The following is a 15,512-nucleotide window of genomic DNA, read 5'->3' as shown; positions in this document are numbered from 1 at the left end:
TGTGAAGGTGTGAAGAAGGAGAAGAAGGAAGAAGCAAGGAGAAGTGTTGTAGTGCAAAGATCCAAGGCCAAATCAGAGTTAATTGAGGTATTTTCGGAGTTCCATCTTGTTATATGCTTTAAACTTCCATTAGAGCTCTCCTAAGAGCTAGTTGATGCTTGTTCCAAGCCTTACACTTGCATGAACGTCTTATTAAGTCGATATATCTATGGATCTGAATGTTGGGGTGTTGTAGAGCCCAGATCTACTGTCTTTTTGGAGTTATATTGCATGATAACCATAGATCTACCCATTTTATGCATCTTTTAGCCTTATTTCCCTTATTCATGAGGTTGTGCACGTAAAGTTGGAAACTTTACGTGGTAAATCAGCTTATTGGACTCAGATCTATCAATTGTATGCATTGGATTCAAACAAAATCGAGTAAAAATCTGTTGCATGGCGGCAACTCGGCGAGTCGGAAGAACGACTCGACGAGTTGGGTCGCGAGTCCCGAGTTCTTCAGTTTTATCAGTGTCGAGTGGACGAGGTGAGTTAGGGAGTGGACTCAGCGAGTTGAGGGTGAACTCAGTGATGGAGGGACTCGGCAAGTTGTTCATCAACTCGGCGAGTCCAAGGCAATCTTCTTGGGATCAAGAACAACTCGTCGAGTCTGTTCATACGGCTCGGCGAGTCGGATGAAGATTGTCTGAGTTCTTGGATCAAGAGGGTACTCGTCGAGTCGATGCCAGACTCGACGAGTAGCAGTGAGTAAAAGTGAAAAATGAGAGTAGGACTCGGCGAGTTGGGTGGCCCAACTCGGCGAGTCAGCCCAAAAGAGAGTTGACTTTGACCGAGGGTAAAAGAGTCATTTTACCCCAAGCGCAGTGTTTAGTATTTGATTGAGTGTGTTTATGGACTTGTAGCCGAGGAGATTCAGGAGCAGCCGCCGTTAGCTTTCCGAGCCACACACTCAGCAGCCAGCTTACGAGGTGAGTTTCCTTCCAGTAGGAACGGGTCTAAGGCCACAATGCCGGCCCGTTCAGTTAGCAGTAGTTCCCAGATTTAGGTCCGATGCAGTAGTTAGTATGTTCGATGCCTTCGTGGTTCGAACAGGATTTGTGTGCTATGTTTTATGTGTTCCGGGCCACGGCCCGATGTAGCATGTCGTATATGTGTTATGCTAGTTGATATGTTATGCTATGCCATGTTCAGTCAGAAAGTTCCGGACTTCGGTCCGATGCAGTTAGTTCCGGACTTCGGTCCGATGCAGGGGACAAGGTCCCAGTCAGTTCCGGACTTCGGTCCGATGCAGTTAGTTCCGGACTTCGGTCCGATGCAGGGGACAAGGTCCCAGTCAGTTCCGGACTTCGATCCGATGCAGTTTCCGGGCTTCGGCCCGATGCAGTGGGCAAGGCCCAATATGTGTTTTATATGTTATTGTATGGTATGTGGTAGTTTGGGGGAGCTCACTAAGCTTCGTGCTTACAGTTTCAGTTTGGTTTCAGGTACTTCCGCAAGCAAAGGGAAGAGCTCGGGGTGACAGCATCGCACACACCACAGCATAGCTTTTATCCTGGGGATGTCTCTTGATGTTTTGGAATGATGTAGTATGATACAGTTTTCCGCACAATATTTTATTATGTTTTGGGGATACATTGCGTATGTTTTATGTTATGATACTTATATTATGGTTTTGATTATATGGAAAAACGAAATTTTTGGGTCGTGTTTTTGGGTCGTTTCAAGTTGGTATCAGAGCCCTGGTTTGAGGGATTCGGATACACTTCCGGGTGTATCTGAACTCAAACTAAGGGAAATAAAAGATTTTAGTAGAATAAAAATGTTTTACAAAAAGAATTTTGAAAGCACTTAGAAAGAAAGAATTGTTTTTAACAAGATAGAGGTGTGTGCATGCGGTCAACCGAGCTCAAGTAAGTACTCCCAAATTACCCATACAAGTTATTTGTTCAGTTTTAGTTTCAGTAGAACAGCATGCTAGTATAGGGCTAAGGATCTAGGAGAATGCCTTATGTGCCTGCTTATGTGCTACAACTTTATGAGTATTGCATGCTAGAATTGAGTAGACAGCAGTAGGATAGCCTGTTTAGGTTATTCCTGATAGTATGAGCCTAGCATCCTATGCTAGTGCAGTTTCTTGTTATAAGAATAGTTTTGCCTGAGTCTGTTTCCCTTGTCCGAATGATGCTTGCTTCGTGCTTGGTGGGGTTCTGAGTAGTGGGAGTTAGCCATTAGGTGAACACGTCACACCACATGTGATCAGGTTTGAATAATCCCAGAGTGCTGGAACTGGCCCTATTGCGCAGCTTTTGTTTGAGTCCAACCGTTGTAGGGACGGATCTTTTACTTGAAGGATTATCTGATCCTCATCACATGTGATGGTGTTTAGGTGGTGGCTAACTGGCATTATGAGGAGACCTACAGCGCTGAGGACCAGTCGCGTTGAGCTTGAAGTTTCCCTAGGGCAAGCCTAGGATGAGAGTAGCAGAGAATGGCAGTAGTAGAAGTGACTTGGTGGAGTCAAGGCAGTTCTTGAGGAAAGTACGGATAGATGTGGAAGGTAGTAGGGGCCCATACTACTGAAAGCAGAGGATCCGTACTCGAATTAAGGAAGGCCAAGACAAGACCAGGAAGCTAGTAGTAGTATTATGGTCCCTTGAGATATTTCAGTGTTCTGATGTTGTTATGATATGTTTCAGAATGGTAGTTTTGCGTCCGAGGCCAGCAGCCGGCAGTTCAGATGCCGGAGGGGGATCAGGATCGGGATCAGGCCCAGAGGCCGGGCAGATGGATGAGCAGACTAGGGAGTTCCTTTCTTCTGAGGTTACCCGCATCATAATAGAGCAGACTCCTGTGATCTTCGGTTCGATCAAGGAGGGTATTTTAGAGCTGATGGATGAGAGATTGAGTACTTTTCGTGCTGAGATGGCGGCCGTGATGGGGTCGCGCACACTTACGTTCAGGGAGTTCAGGGCATGCGGGGCTCCAGACTATCATGGGGCGCGGGACCCCATAGCGAGTACCAGATGGTTGGCGGATGTGGCCAACGCTTTCCGCACTAGCAGGTGTCCCGAGGGGGACAAGGTCAGATTGGCGTCCTGTCTTCTGAAGGACAGGGCACGGGATTGGTGGGAGGAGGTCGGACATGCCATCGGGGATGATGCGGTATTGGATGCCATGACCTGGGCTGATTTCTCTACCAGGTTCAGGGCGGAGTTTGCACCAGTCATTGAGGTGCAGCAGTTAGCTAGGGAGTTTCAGGACCTTACCCAGACTACAGAGACAGTGGCGGAGATCACCGCCAAGTTCAGGGAGAGGGCCCTTCTTGTTCCTCAGTATGCAGCCGATGAGGAGATGAAGAAGGCCCGTTATCATGAGATGCTGCGGAGTGACATTCGCATGTTTGTGAGCCGGTCCAGTTGTAAAACGCTGGACGACATGATTGCCAGAGCTAGAGAGAGGGAGATTGATCTTGAGATGGAGAAGAAGAGGAAACCGGAGGCGTTTTCAGGTTCAGGCAGTATGGGCAAAAAGCCCAAGGTTTCAGATCACAGGTCTAGGGGTCAGCAGAGCCAAGGTCGGTGTGGCAAGTGTGGGAGATTGCACGAGGGGGCGTGCAAGGCAGGGAGTTCCGGCTGCTACAAGTGCGGTCGGACTGGGCATTTGAGTAGGGATTGTACGGCCCCTGCTACTACGGTTACAACATCAGATCTGATTTGCTTTCAGTGCAATCAGAGGGGACATAAAAGGTCCCAGTATCCCAGTTTAGCTGCAGCAGGGAAGGTGGTTGCACCTGCCCCTGCCACCCTGAGGATTACGGATGGTCGGCAGGGCCGAGCTGATGCGCCGGTGGCGAAGAGCAGGGCATTTCAGATGACAGCAGAGGAGGCGCGAGCGACTCCTGATGTGGTGACGGGTATGAATCTTTCCTTCATCTTTAATTGTTATTATATCGTTTGAATATTACTTGATGATATGTTTTATTTAGGGTCGTTCTCGGTGAATGGCATCCCTGCTTTGGTATTGTTCGATTCGGGGGCTACCCGATCATTTGTATCGCTTGCGCTTAGCAAGAGATTTAGCAGAGCTCCCGAGGAGCTGGATTGTCCAATAGAGGTTGAGATAGCAGATGATAGGACCGTGAGGGTCGGCAGAGTACATAGAGGGTGTTCCCTTCAGATATTTGATGAGCAGTTTTCAGTGGACCTGGTTCCTATTCCCCTGTGTGGGAATAAAGTTATTGTGGGCGTGGGAATAAAGTTATTATGGGCATGGATTGGCTGAGCCCCAATGGGGCGGTGATTGATTGTGAGCTACAGCTAGTGAGGGTTCGCACTCCCAGTGGGGGAGAGATAGTGATTCAGGGCGAGAGGCCCCAGCGAGGACCGATCTTTTGTTCCGCCGCAAGGGCGAGGCGCTATGTTCAGCAGGGTTGCGCCGGTTATGTAGCTTACGTCTTGGATGCCCGGGAGAAGGGCAAGACGACGATTGATGATGTTCCCATTGTTCGTGACTACCCGGATGTGTTTCCCGAGGATTTGCCGGGGATACCTCCAGAGAGGCAGGTTGAGTTCAGGATCGACCTAGTTCCTGGTGCGGCTCCGATAGCCAAAGCACCGTATCGACTTGCTCCCCCTGAGATGCAGGAGTTGTCTACATAGCTTCAGGAGCTGTTAGACAAGGGTTTCATTCGGCCGAGCAGTTCACCTTGGGGAGCGCCGATCTTATTTGTGAGGAAGAAGGATGGGTCGCATCGTATGTGCATTGATTATCGGGAGTTGAACAAAGTAACGGTGAAGAACCGTTACCCACTTCCGAGGATAGATGACTTGTTTGATCAGCTTCAGGGAGCGTCTTGGTTCTCCAAGATCGATCTACGCTCCGGTTATCACCAGATGAGGGTTAGAGATGAGGATGTACAGAAGACTACTTTCAGGACCCGGTATGGTCATTATGAGTTCGTGGTGATGCCATTTGGGCTCACCAATGCCCCAGCCGCGTTCATGGATCTCATGAACCGCGTGTGCAGACCGATGCTGGATCGGTCGGTGATAGTGTTTATAGATGACATCTTGGTGTATTCCAAGACACAGGGGCAGCACGAGGAGCACCTGCGGGAGGTGTTGGAGACTTTGAGGAGGGAGAGACTTTTCGCAAAGTTCTCCAAGTGTGAGTTCTGGTTGCGCGAGGTGCAGTTTCTTGGTCATCTCGTCAACCAGAAGGGTATTTTGGTAGATCCGGCCAAGATTGAGGCCGTGATGCAGTGGGAGGTCCCGAGGTCTCCATCTGAGATTCGGAGCTTCCTGGGGTTGGCAGGGTATTATCGGAGATTTATTCAGGACTTCTCCAAAATAGCAGTGCCGCTCACCCGGCTAACCAAGAAGTCGGTGGTTTTTCGTTGGGGGCCTGAGCAGCAGGCGGCGTTCGAGACTCTCAGGCAGAGATTGTGCGAGGCTCCGATCCTTACCTTGCCAGAAGGAGTAGAGGATTTCATAGTCTATTGTGATGCATCGATCACAGGTATGAGAGCAGTATTGATGCAGCGAGGCCATGTAGTAGCTTATGCCTCGAGACAGTTGAAGCCTCACGAGGCTAATTATCCTACCCACGATTTGGAGCTGGGGGCAGTTGTGTTTGCCCTCAGGATTTGGAGACATTACCTTTATGGGGTCTGCTGTACTATTTACACGGATCACAAGAGTTTGCGATATCTTATGGATCAGCCGAGTTTGAACATGAGACAGAGGAGATGGTTAGACGTGCTGAAGGACTATGACTGTGAGATCCTTTATCATCCAGGGAAGGCCAATGTGGTGGCCGACGCCCTGAGCCGCAAGGTGTCGACGGCCCCTATCAGAGATCTGTGTATGAGGATGACAGTGATCACTCTGTTGTTGGAGCGGATCAAGGAGGCTCAGATGGAGGGCCTCAAGGAGGAGAGGCAGAAGTGCGAGAGAATAGTGGGCCGAGTAGCTTCGTTTGATTACGACAGTCGGGGTTTGTTGACGCTTCATGGTAGGGTGTGGGTACCGTACTGGGGTGGGGTACGACAAGTATTGATGGACGAGGCTCATAAGTCTCGATTTTCTATCCACCCAGGAGCGACGAAGATGTATCGAGATCTTCGATCTGATTATTGGTGGCCCTGCATGAAGCGAGATGTCGCTTGGTATGTGGAGAGATGTTTGACCTGCCGGAAGGTCAAGGCGGAGCACCAGAGACCTCACGGCAAGATGCAGCCGTTAGACATTCCCGTGTGGAAATGGGAGGATATCACCATGGATTTTGTCACCAAACTCCCCAGGACTGCACGCAGGGTGGACTCGATATGGGTAGTAGTGGATCGGTTGACAAAGAGTGCCCATTTTATTCCGATTCAGGAGAGTATATCGGCGGAAAAGTTAGCCGATATCTATGTGCGAGAGATTGTGGCACGTCATGGAGTGCCGGTATCGGTGGTGTCGGACCGAGATGTTCGTTTCACGTCCAGATTCTGGAAGCGGTTCCACGATGAGATGGGTACTCGTCTCCATTTCAACACCGCTTTTCATCCTCAGACTGACGGGCAGAGCGAGAGGAAGATTCAGACTCTCGAGGACATGCTTAGGGCATGTGTTTTAGATTTTGGGGGCAGTTGGGATACGTATCTTCCGTTAGCGGAATTCTCGTATAACAACAGTTATCATGCGAGCATTGATCGACCTCCTTTTGAGATGTTATATGGCAGGAAGTGCAGGACCCCGATTTGTTGGGGCGAGGTCGGTCAGAAAGTCATCGGGAGCACCGAAGTGGTGCTCAAGATGACTGAGTTGATCCAGCAGGTCCGTAGTAGGCTGCAGACTGCGCAGAGTCGGCAGAAGAGCTACGCCGACAGGAGGCGTTCGAACTTGGAGTTCCAGGTGGGAGATATGGTTATTCTTAAAGTCTCACCTTGGAAAGGTGTCATCAGGTTCCGGAAGAGGGGAAAATTGGGCCCCAGATTTATTGGTCCTTTCAGGGTTTTGGCCCGGGTGGGTCGGGTTGCTTATCGGTTAGATCTCCCTGAGGAGCTTAGTCAGATACACAACACCTTCCACGTGTCGCAGTTGAGGAAGTGTTTGGTGGATGAGACAGCAGTCATTCCCTTAGAGGACATTCAGGTTGATAGCGGCCTAAATTATATCGAGAAGCCAGTCGCGATTCTGGAACGGAAGACCAAGACCTTGAGGAACAAGGTAATTCAGCTAGTAAAGGTGCAGTGGCAGCACCGGAAGGGGTCTGAATGGACGTGTGAGGCTGAAGAGGAAACGAGAGCGCACTACCTAGAGTTATTTGCAGATCCAGCCGTAGCAGACTTCGAGGACGAAGTCCGAGACAAGTGGGGGAGAATTGTAACGACCCGTTCCCGGTATGTTGATTTATTGGTAATTATAGTGAGTTTTTCAAGAGGGACTCGGCGAGTTCTAGCCTGACTCGCCGAGTAGGGTCGCGCCTGAGGGCACGCGTGAGCCGGGGACTCAACGAGTCCATATCCCTGACTCGGCGAGTCCGTCTGTCTGGGTGAAACCCTAAAATCCCCGGGTTGCCCACTATTTATACCACCTTATAGCCCCCATTCTCGCCTCCCTCACCCTGAGAACGCAGTGATAGAGCTTTAAACCTCCCTTAAAGAGCTTATATGTGTTTTGGTGCCATTTTGTGAAGGTGTGAAGAAGGAGAAGAAGGAAGAAGCAAGGAGAAGTGTTGTAGTGCAAAGATCCAAGGCCAAATCAGAGTTAATTGAGGTATTTTCGGAGTTCCATCTTGTTATATGCTTTAAACTTCCATTAGAGCTCTCCTAAGAGCTAGTTGATGCTTGTTCCAAGCCTTACACTTGCATGAACGTCTTATTAAGTCGATATATCTATGGATCTGAATGTTGGGGTGTTGTAGAGCCCAGATCTACTGTCTTTTTGGAGTTATATTGCATGATAACCATAGATCTACCCATTTTATGCATCTTTTAGCCTTATTTCCCTTATTCATGAGGTTGTGCACGTAAAGTTGGAAACTTTACATGGTAAATCAGCTTATTGGACTCAGATCTATCAATTGTATGCATTGGATTCAAACAAAATCGAGTAAAAATCTGTTGCATGGCGGAAACTCGGCGAGTCAGAAGAACGACTCGACGAGTTGGGTCGCGAGTCCCGAGTTCTTCAGTTTTATCAGTGTCGAGTGGACGAGGTGAGTTAGGGAGTGGACTCAGCGAGTTGAGGGTGAACTCAGTGATGGAGGGACTCGGTGAGTTGTTCATCAACTCGGCGAGTCCAAGGCAATCTTCTTGGGATCAAGAACAACTCGTCGAGTCTGTTCATACGACTCGGCGAGTCGGATGAAGATTGTCTGAGTTCTTGGATCAAGAGGGTACTCGTCGAGTCGATGCCAGACTCGACGAGTAGCAGTGAGTAAAAGTGAAAAGTGAGAGTAGGACTCGGCGAGTCAGCCCAAAAGAGAGTTGACTTTGACCGAGGGTAAAAGAGTCATTTTACCCCAAGCGCAGTGTTTAGTATTTGATTGAGTGTGTTTATGGACTTGTAGCCGAGGAGATTCAGGAGCAGCCGCCGTTAGCTTTCCGAGCCACACACTCAGCAGCCAGCTTACGAGGTGAGTTTCCTTCCAGTAGGAATGGGTCTAAGGCCACAATGCCGGCCCATTCAGTTAGCAGTAGTTCCCGGATTTAGGTCCGATGCAGTAGTTAGTATGTTCGATGCCTTCGTGGTTCGAACAAGATTTGTGTGCTATGTTTTATGTGTTAAGTATTATGTGTTCCGGGCCACGGCCCGATGTAGCATGTCGTATATGTGTTATGCTAGTTGATGTGTTATGCTATGCCATGTTCAGTCAGATAGTTCCGGACTTCGGTCCGATGCAGTTAGTTCCGGACTTCGGTCCGATGCATGGGACAAGGTCCCAATCAGTTCCGGACTTCGGTCCGATGCAGTTAGTTCCGGACGTCGGTCCGATGCAGAGGACAAGGTCCCAGTCAGTTCCGGACTTCGGTCCGATGCAGTTAGTTCCGGACTTCGGTCCGATGCAGGGGACAAGGTCCTAGTCAGTTCCGGACTTCGGTCCGATGCAGTTTCCGGGCTTCGGCCCGATGCAGTGGGCAAGGCCCAATATGTGTTTTATATGTTATTGTATGGTATGTGGTAGTTTGGGGGAGCTCACTAAGCTTCGTGCTTACAGTTTCAGTTTGGTTTCAGGTACTTCCGCAAGCAAAGGGAAGAGCTCGGGGTGACAGCATCGCACACACCACAGCATAGCTTTTATCCTGGGGATGTCTCTTGATGTTTTGGAATGATGTAGTATGATACAGTTTTCCACACAATATTTTATTATGTTTTGGGGATACATCGCGTATGTTTTATGTTATGATACTTATATTATGGTTTTGATTATATGGAAAAACGAAATTTTTGGGTCGTGTTTTTGGGTCGTTTCATTAGCCCACTCTTTCTTGCTTCCAGCTCCTCATTTGCTTCCTTTTCAACCTAAGAATGTCTTTGCTACTACAAAACATATTCAAACATAATAAGTATCTTATATCCCAAAATAAACATAATTGTAGTTAAAAGTAGTAGAAATATTGATATGGGCATATTTAATCATATAATTCATGCATCATCTTAATACTTTATACTGTTTTTGTCTCAAATATTGAATAAAAGATACTTAATTAGTTTAAAATTTCATTTTCAGCAACAAAGACATCTCTGAAGGAAAAGGAAGCGAAATTGGCGATTGGAAGCTTCAATCTTGGATTTTGAAGAAAGAAGATGAAAATGCAAAAGAACACAGTGTGTTATCCTTGAAGAACACGACGTCTTAAATTCATAAACACGTCGTGTTGCACCGCTTTTCAGAATCTATATATTTGGATCGTTTCTGTTCGAATAACGAATGAATACTTGGAGTTTTTATTGACTTTTGGATGCCATAGACATCCCTATGAGCTGTAGATTTCAGAATTTGACTAGAAGCTTTGAATTGAAGAGATCTATGGCAAAAATCATTGGTTACTTACTTAATTCCTTTGTTTACATCATGTTTGCATTGATGAATTCAGTTTTTATGATTGTTTCTGCTAAGGTCATGGGCTAAACAACTTACTTTCGTTTAGAGTAGAGGATCTTAAGATTATGGTTTGATTAAGTGGCTTTGGATTATATTGATTTGAATATTTATCATGTTAAGCTTGTTAAAAGAACCTTATGTGTTAATGATAATTATTTTATGTTGATTACTAGTAAATTGAGATTGTATAAACATCTTCTTGATTGCTTGCCTCTTATGATTTTGTGAAAACAAGATTATAAGCCTAGTGTTGTAAACATAACCTAGGTTTAACTAGAGATAAGTAAATCAATGTGTAAGCTATATATGCTGACCAACCATATATAAGTTAATTGAACCAACCAATTTAATTAACTACTATTACAAGTCTTGCTTGATTCGAACTGAACACTTGGAAACTTGTTAGTTTAATCAGTTAATCACTGCTTGAATTGACTTGTTTGTTAAATAGTTAGTAATAGTGAACATGAGCCTAATCACATTAGAAATCGGTAATTGATGATATATTAATCCATTGCACTTGCCATGAAATCAACCATAGGAATAAGTGAATCGAATCTAAACGGGAGTCTTTTTAATATTATTGAATCTAGTTGTCATTTGTTCTTCTTTTAGTCGTTAATTGTTCTTTGTTATGTGTTTAAGTAATTGATTAAGTTTCTAGTCTTGCAAAACTAGAGAAAAACCGCTTATTTAATGATTGTTTTAAATTAGTTAAAATTAGTAATAGCTTTGATTGTTTTTACCGTTCCATGTGTTCGATACCTTAGTTACCTTCACTAAACTACTAATCGATAGGTACACTACCTATCGTGTGTTTGTTTTTGTTTAAGTTAGTTAGGATTAAAACTAGTACATTCCACATGTATCAGATATGCACAAAATACATGATTAAATATGCACCTATCAGTTGGAAAACTCAACTTTTTGTCTTATACAAACTTCATAAAAAAACAAAATTCAAAATAAAATAAAATTTTCAAATTGAACCATGGAAAGTAAGCTTCGTCTTCGTATTGTGTCTATTGGTTGTGTGTTGCTTGCATCCCTTGGTTTTCTATCGTGTGCGTCCCTTGGTATTCTGTCGCTTGCGTCCCTTGGTTTTTTGTCGCTTTTGTCCCACCTCCTGATGCACCACTACGTTGGCTACTCTTCTTTTACTTCTTTAGGAAAATTTCCTTACAAGTCCTTACATTATGTGTTGTACTATGATATATATATAGTACATCTTCTTACTATCGGTTCCTCACCCTATGAGGGGATACGGTTGGTGTTTTCGATCAACTACCTTGACGTATTTCCATTACCGGAGGGTTAACAACCATAAGGTCATCAGGAACCTCCCAATCACAATGTCCTGGAAGGGGGGGGGGGTAGACGGCCTCATCATAGGTTCTTTGATACGTTTCAATTTTGTACGCGTCTATAGCCATATGCCCATAGTTTTCATTTTTCAAGTGCGTTAGTACCATTATCACATGACCACAAGGAAAACCAATTAGTTGCTAATATATGCAGGAACAAGTCTACTATACTCAAAATCTATGTTCATATGAAGATATGAGGAGTCCTCTTCGTATCTGCATGTTGGCATATTCTCCATTTTTTAAAAATTGTTTTATTGCTAAAAAGTCTCTCAAGGTTTCATACATTGGGATTAAACTAAAGCGTTTATTCTTGGTTTCCAAGAGTGTAATTGAAAAGATGGAAAAAGAGGTTAGAGAATCTACTTCCAATTCAAGATGCATATTTTCTTTTTCTATCTATTATTTTAAACCCTAACCCTAGCATGTTATCTTACCACATTTACAGTCGCCTCCCTCACCACTTTATCCGCTTCTATCATGACCTGCTAGGATAACCTCCGCCTTTGTTAACTCAACTATGAGCTCCTTCGACGCTACTACCTCCATTTCAGCCATCTGCTCTAGCTACATCACCAATGCAACTACCTCTTTCTGACATATTTACGTTACCCACTAGAACCCATTTCGATTTAAGTTGAAAATCTGAAATAAATGGAAAAACAGATAAGGATTATCGTCAAACCGAATTGGAAAGCAAACTGAAACAATGGAGAAAAAAAATATGGTCGTAAACACCCATAATATGCAGGTGAGTTTCGTGTATGTTACAAACTGAACTATACAACTTAGTAATAAAAACTTGTAACAATCAAGGTTCGGGTAATTACTCTTTCTCCCTTGGAATGAAATTTATTTGCAAAAGGTTCCCTACGTACGTTGGGCGTAAATAGGTGTATGCTTAACATATAGGGGGGGGGGGAAGTTGGTCATGGGTGTGGTCCACATAAGCAGGGTGTACCAAGCAGTATGCGAGGTGTGCGTGGCTCAGGACTAAAACCCTAATATTCGGACTTCTGACATATTTAAACATCCTTAATTCATTTGGACCTTACCCTAACCAGCCTCCATCATTCTCAAACTTCCCTAAAACCCTAAAATCCTTTATGTGTGCCTCTTAAGCATGTGAGTGCCTCCAATACCTCATTTTTGGTGTTCTAGCAAGGAGAATGAAGTGGAAGCAAGCCTTGGACGTGGAAAAGTTTTTGGATCCTACATTTGGATCTCATTGGGAAGCTTGGGGAGATAAAAAGTTCAAACCTTTCCATCTCTTTTGCTAGTTTCAGTTAGGGTTTTGTTATGAAGTCTATTTTTGGTTCTTAGACCCTCTTATGTGAGTTGTGCAATTCCAGCTCCTTGAGCATGATTGACGCATAAAGTTTCCATCTTGAAGGTTGTATTGAGACCATGCATGAGTTTGAGGTCTCAAAATGTGATCTTAATGGGAGAAATGAAGTATTGGGGACCCATGTGGCATGCAAGCGCATAAAGTTTCCAAATGTATACCCTAACACATCTTAATAGACTTAGATCTGAAGTTGTACGTTGAAATCTTAAGCATTAAGAACTTAATAGACTTTTGTGCATGATTTGGTTGTATTCTAGGCGTAAGGTCGCGTACGCAGTGTTTACGACCAAAGGGTCAAGTACGCTAAGCGTACTGATGTCGTACATGTTGGATTAGGTGTCTAAGTTCATAACTATATTTGGAATGTACTTGACCCGATTAGCATGGTCTATTTGGGTTGCATGGTATCATGCATTTTGATAGACTAAAATGAGAGAAATAACACTTAAGGTTTATTAATATATTATAAGTTCTAATATATTAATAGTATTATTTAATTAGTATTGATCAAGAATTAATTTGGAATTTATTAAGTGATCAAAAGAAGACTAATTAAATATATGGATTGATTGTGTAAATCACTCATACTTGTATAGTAGGCTAATGCTCCATGGATTATCAAGTTGGGCTAAAACCCATAGGATGCTCCATGGATACTCCATGGTGTTTATAGAACCTATGGGTCATGGAAATGAAAGGTCATGACAATTAGGGTTTACATGGTGTAACCCTAATTGTAACACACTATATAAGGATCCTTATGTTCACCAAAATCGGCAATTAAGGAAGAAAGAAGAGGGATAGCCAATCTCTAAGTGTTCTTCATTTCTCTTAAAGTCATTCCAATAGCATTTGGAGTTGTGTGAGACATTTGAGGCATCACACTTGGGGTGCTAGGCTCACAAGGTTTTCAAGGAATCCAAACTACTACAAGGTTTGTTTTCTAGCTTACTTTTATGTTTAAAAGTTCCCCATGTATGCTAGATAGGATCATGACCCTTGGAAAATCAATTTTGCATGTATCATAGTCAAACATAGATCCAAGGCTTCTAGGGTTGCATGAACACCTTAGGAGTGTTAGAATGCTCAAAACATTACAGTACACACATAGGAGAATTGGGCTATCAAGAGAACAAGTGGAATACACTCTCATCTCGATGCGCCAACGAGCAATCAATAGTCGCATCCTCTTTGTGTATCCATCGAATGAAGAAATTCATCAAGAGCTTCAATCTTCCATCGATGCAGTCAAGGATATACAGAGTTCAGAACTTCATGTTCTTACCGATATCTTAGATGATCCTCCTCCAAAGTTTGTGAGTGTTGCATATGTTTCTTCTCCAGTTGTCGATGATGAAGACTCAGAAGAAGTCGTATTTGAAGATGACAACACAATTGTCGGTGTCATTCATATTCCCTCCTTGCTCAACATTTTTTACAAGCCATCCTCCTTTAAAGCTCAATTCAATTTTAGAGTCTCTTCGTCCTCGGAAGCTTCAGATGAAAATTTTGAATATGAGCAAAATTACGTTGTTCCTCCTCCTGCAGAAAACACATTAGAAGTTCATCAAGATTCTCCTACTAGAAAAAGCTCCACGGGGTGATTACAAGAGCAAAGATGATGTTGATCACCAGTATAAAAGTTCCACTTTGGATACTGGATCCTCCGATGAAAATACTACATATCCTTTTGCCTTGCTGGAACTCAGAGATAACGTTGCTACAGAAAACTCCACGGTTGACAAGGTCACTCAGCAAGTAGCAGACCTTGAGTCAAAACTGGTCCTGGTACTCAAATCTCTTTTCGAGATCAAGGTTGTCGCTCCGTCTGAACTTGAACTTGCAAATCAGCTGGACCAACTTATCTTGTTTCGCCTAAGTCATACTCTAGAAGATGTCAAATCACGTTACAAGGGCAACATGGATCATCACATCACTACCATCAACACTTGTCATAACTAGGAATTCTGATGCATTGTAAACACTTAGCAAGGATAACATTGTAACTAAAACTTGAAAGCATGTAGATGCTTATTCAATGACAACAAAATTTCATCAAACATACTATACAAACACTCAAATAGTCAACAAAAGGTTGGAATCCCTAGAAATCCCGGTTTAAGTCCAATATGGACTAGAATTTCCTTATTGGGCCTAATGGGCCAATAAACTTCCAATTTAACTATTTTGGGCTTAGAACCCCTAAATGGGATCTCATTGGACCCACTTTCATGAAACTTAACCTTTAGGGCCATAATGGGCCTAAAATGGATTAGTTTACCTTAATGGGCCTTGTTGGGCCATAACAATCCAATAAGCCCTAAAGAGCCACAAATCCATTCTTTCATGCAAGATTGGGCCGTAACCCACTCCAAAGGCCAAATGGGCCGAAAACTATCAATTTAGGCTTCACATTACAAAACTCAAACACTAAGGCCCAAATCTTTTCTTTTCCTTTTCTCTCTCTCTCTCTCTCTCTCTCAGCCTATGTAAAAAACAAAAAAAAAATGGAAAAAGATGTATTTGGGAGGGTTGACCTTGGAGGTGCCACCTCCTTAATACACCCCATATCTCCATGCAAAGATCCAACATATATCCATGATAGTCATTTCATCACCTCTCTCTTCCCTTCTCTTTTTCTTCTTCGGCCTAGAGCACAAGGAAAACACACACACAACATCAAACTTCTTCCAAACTCTCTCAAG

The sequence above is a fragment of the Lactuca saligna genome, chromosome 2 (assembly GCF_052625555.1).
Source record: "Lactuca saligna cultivar CGN05327 chromosome 2, ASM5262555v1, whole genome shotgun sequence".
In the NCBI taxonomy this organism is placed as follows: Eukaryota; Viridiplantae; Streptophyta; class Magnoliopsida; order Asterales; family Asteraceae; genus Lactuca; species Lactuca saligna.
Note: the sequence above shows the minus strand (reverse complement) of the source record.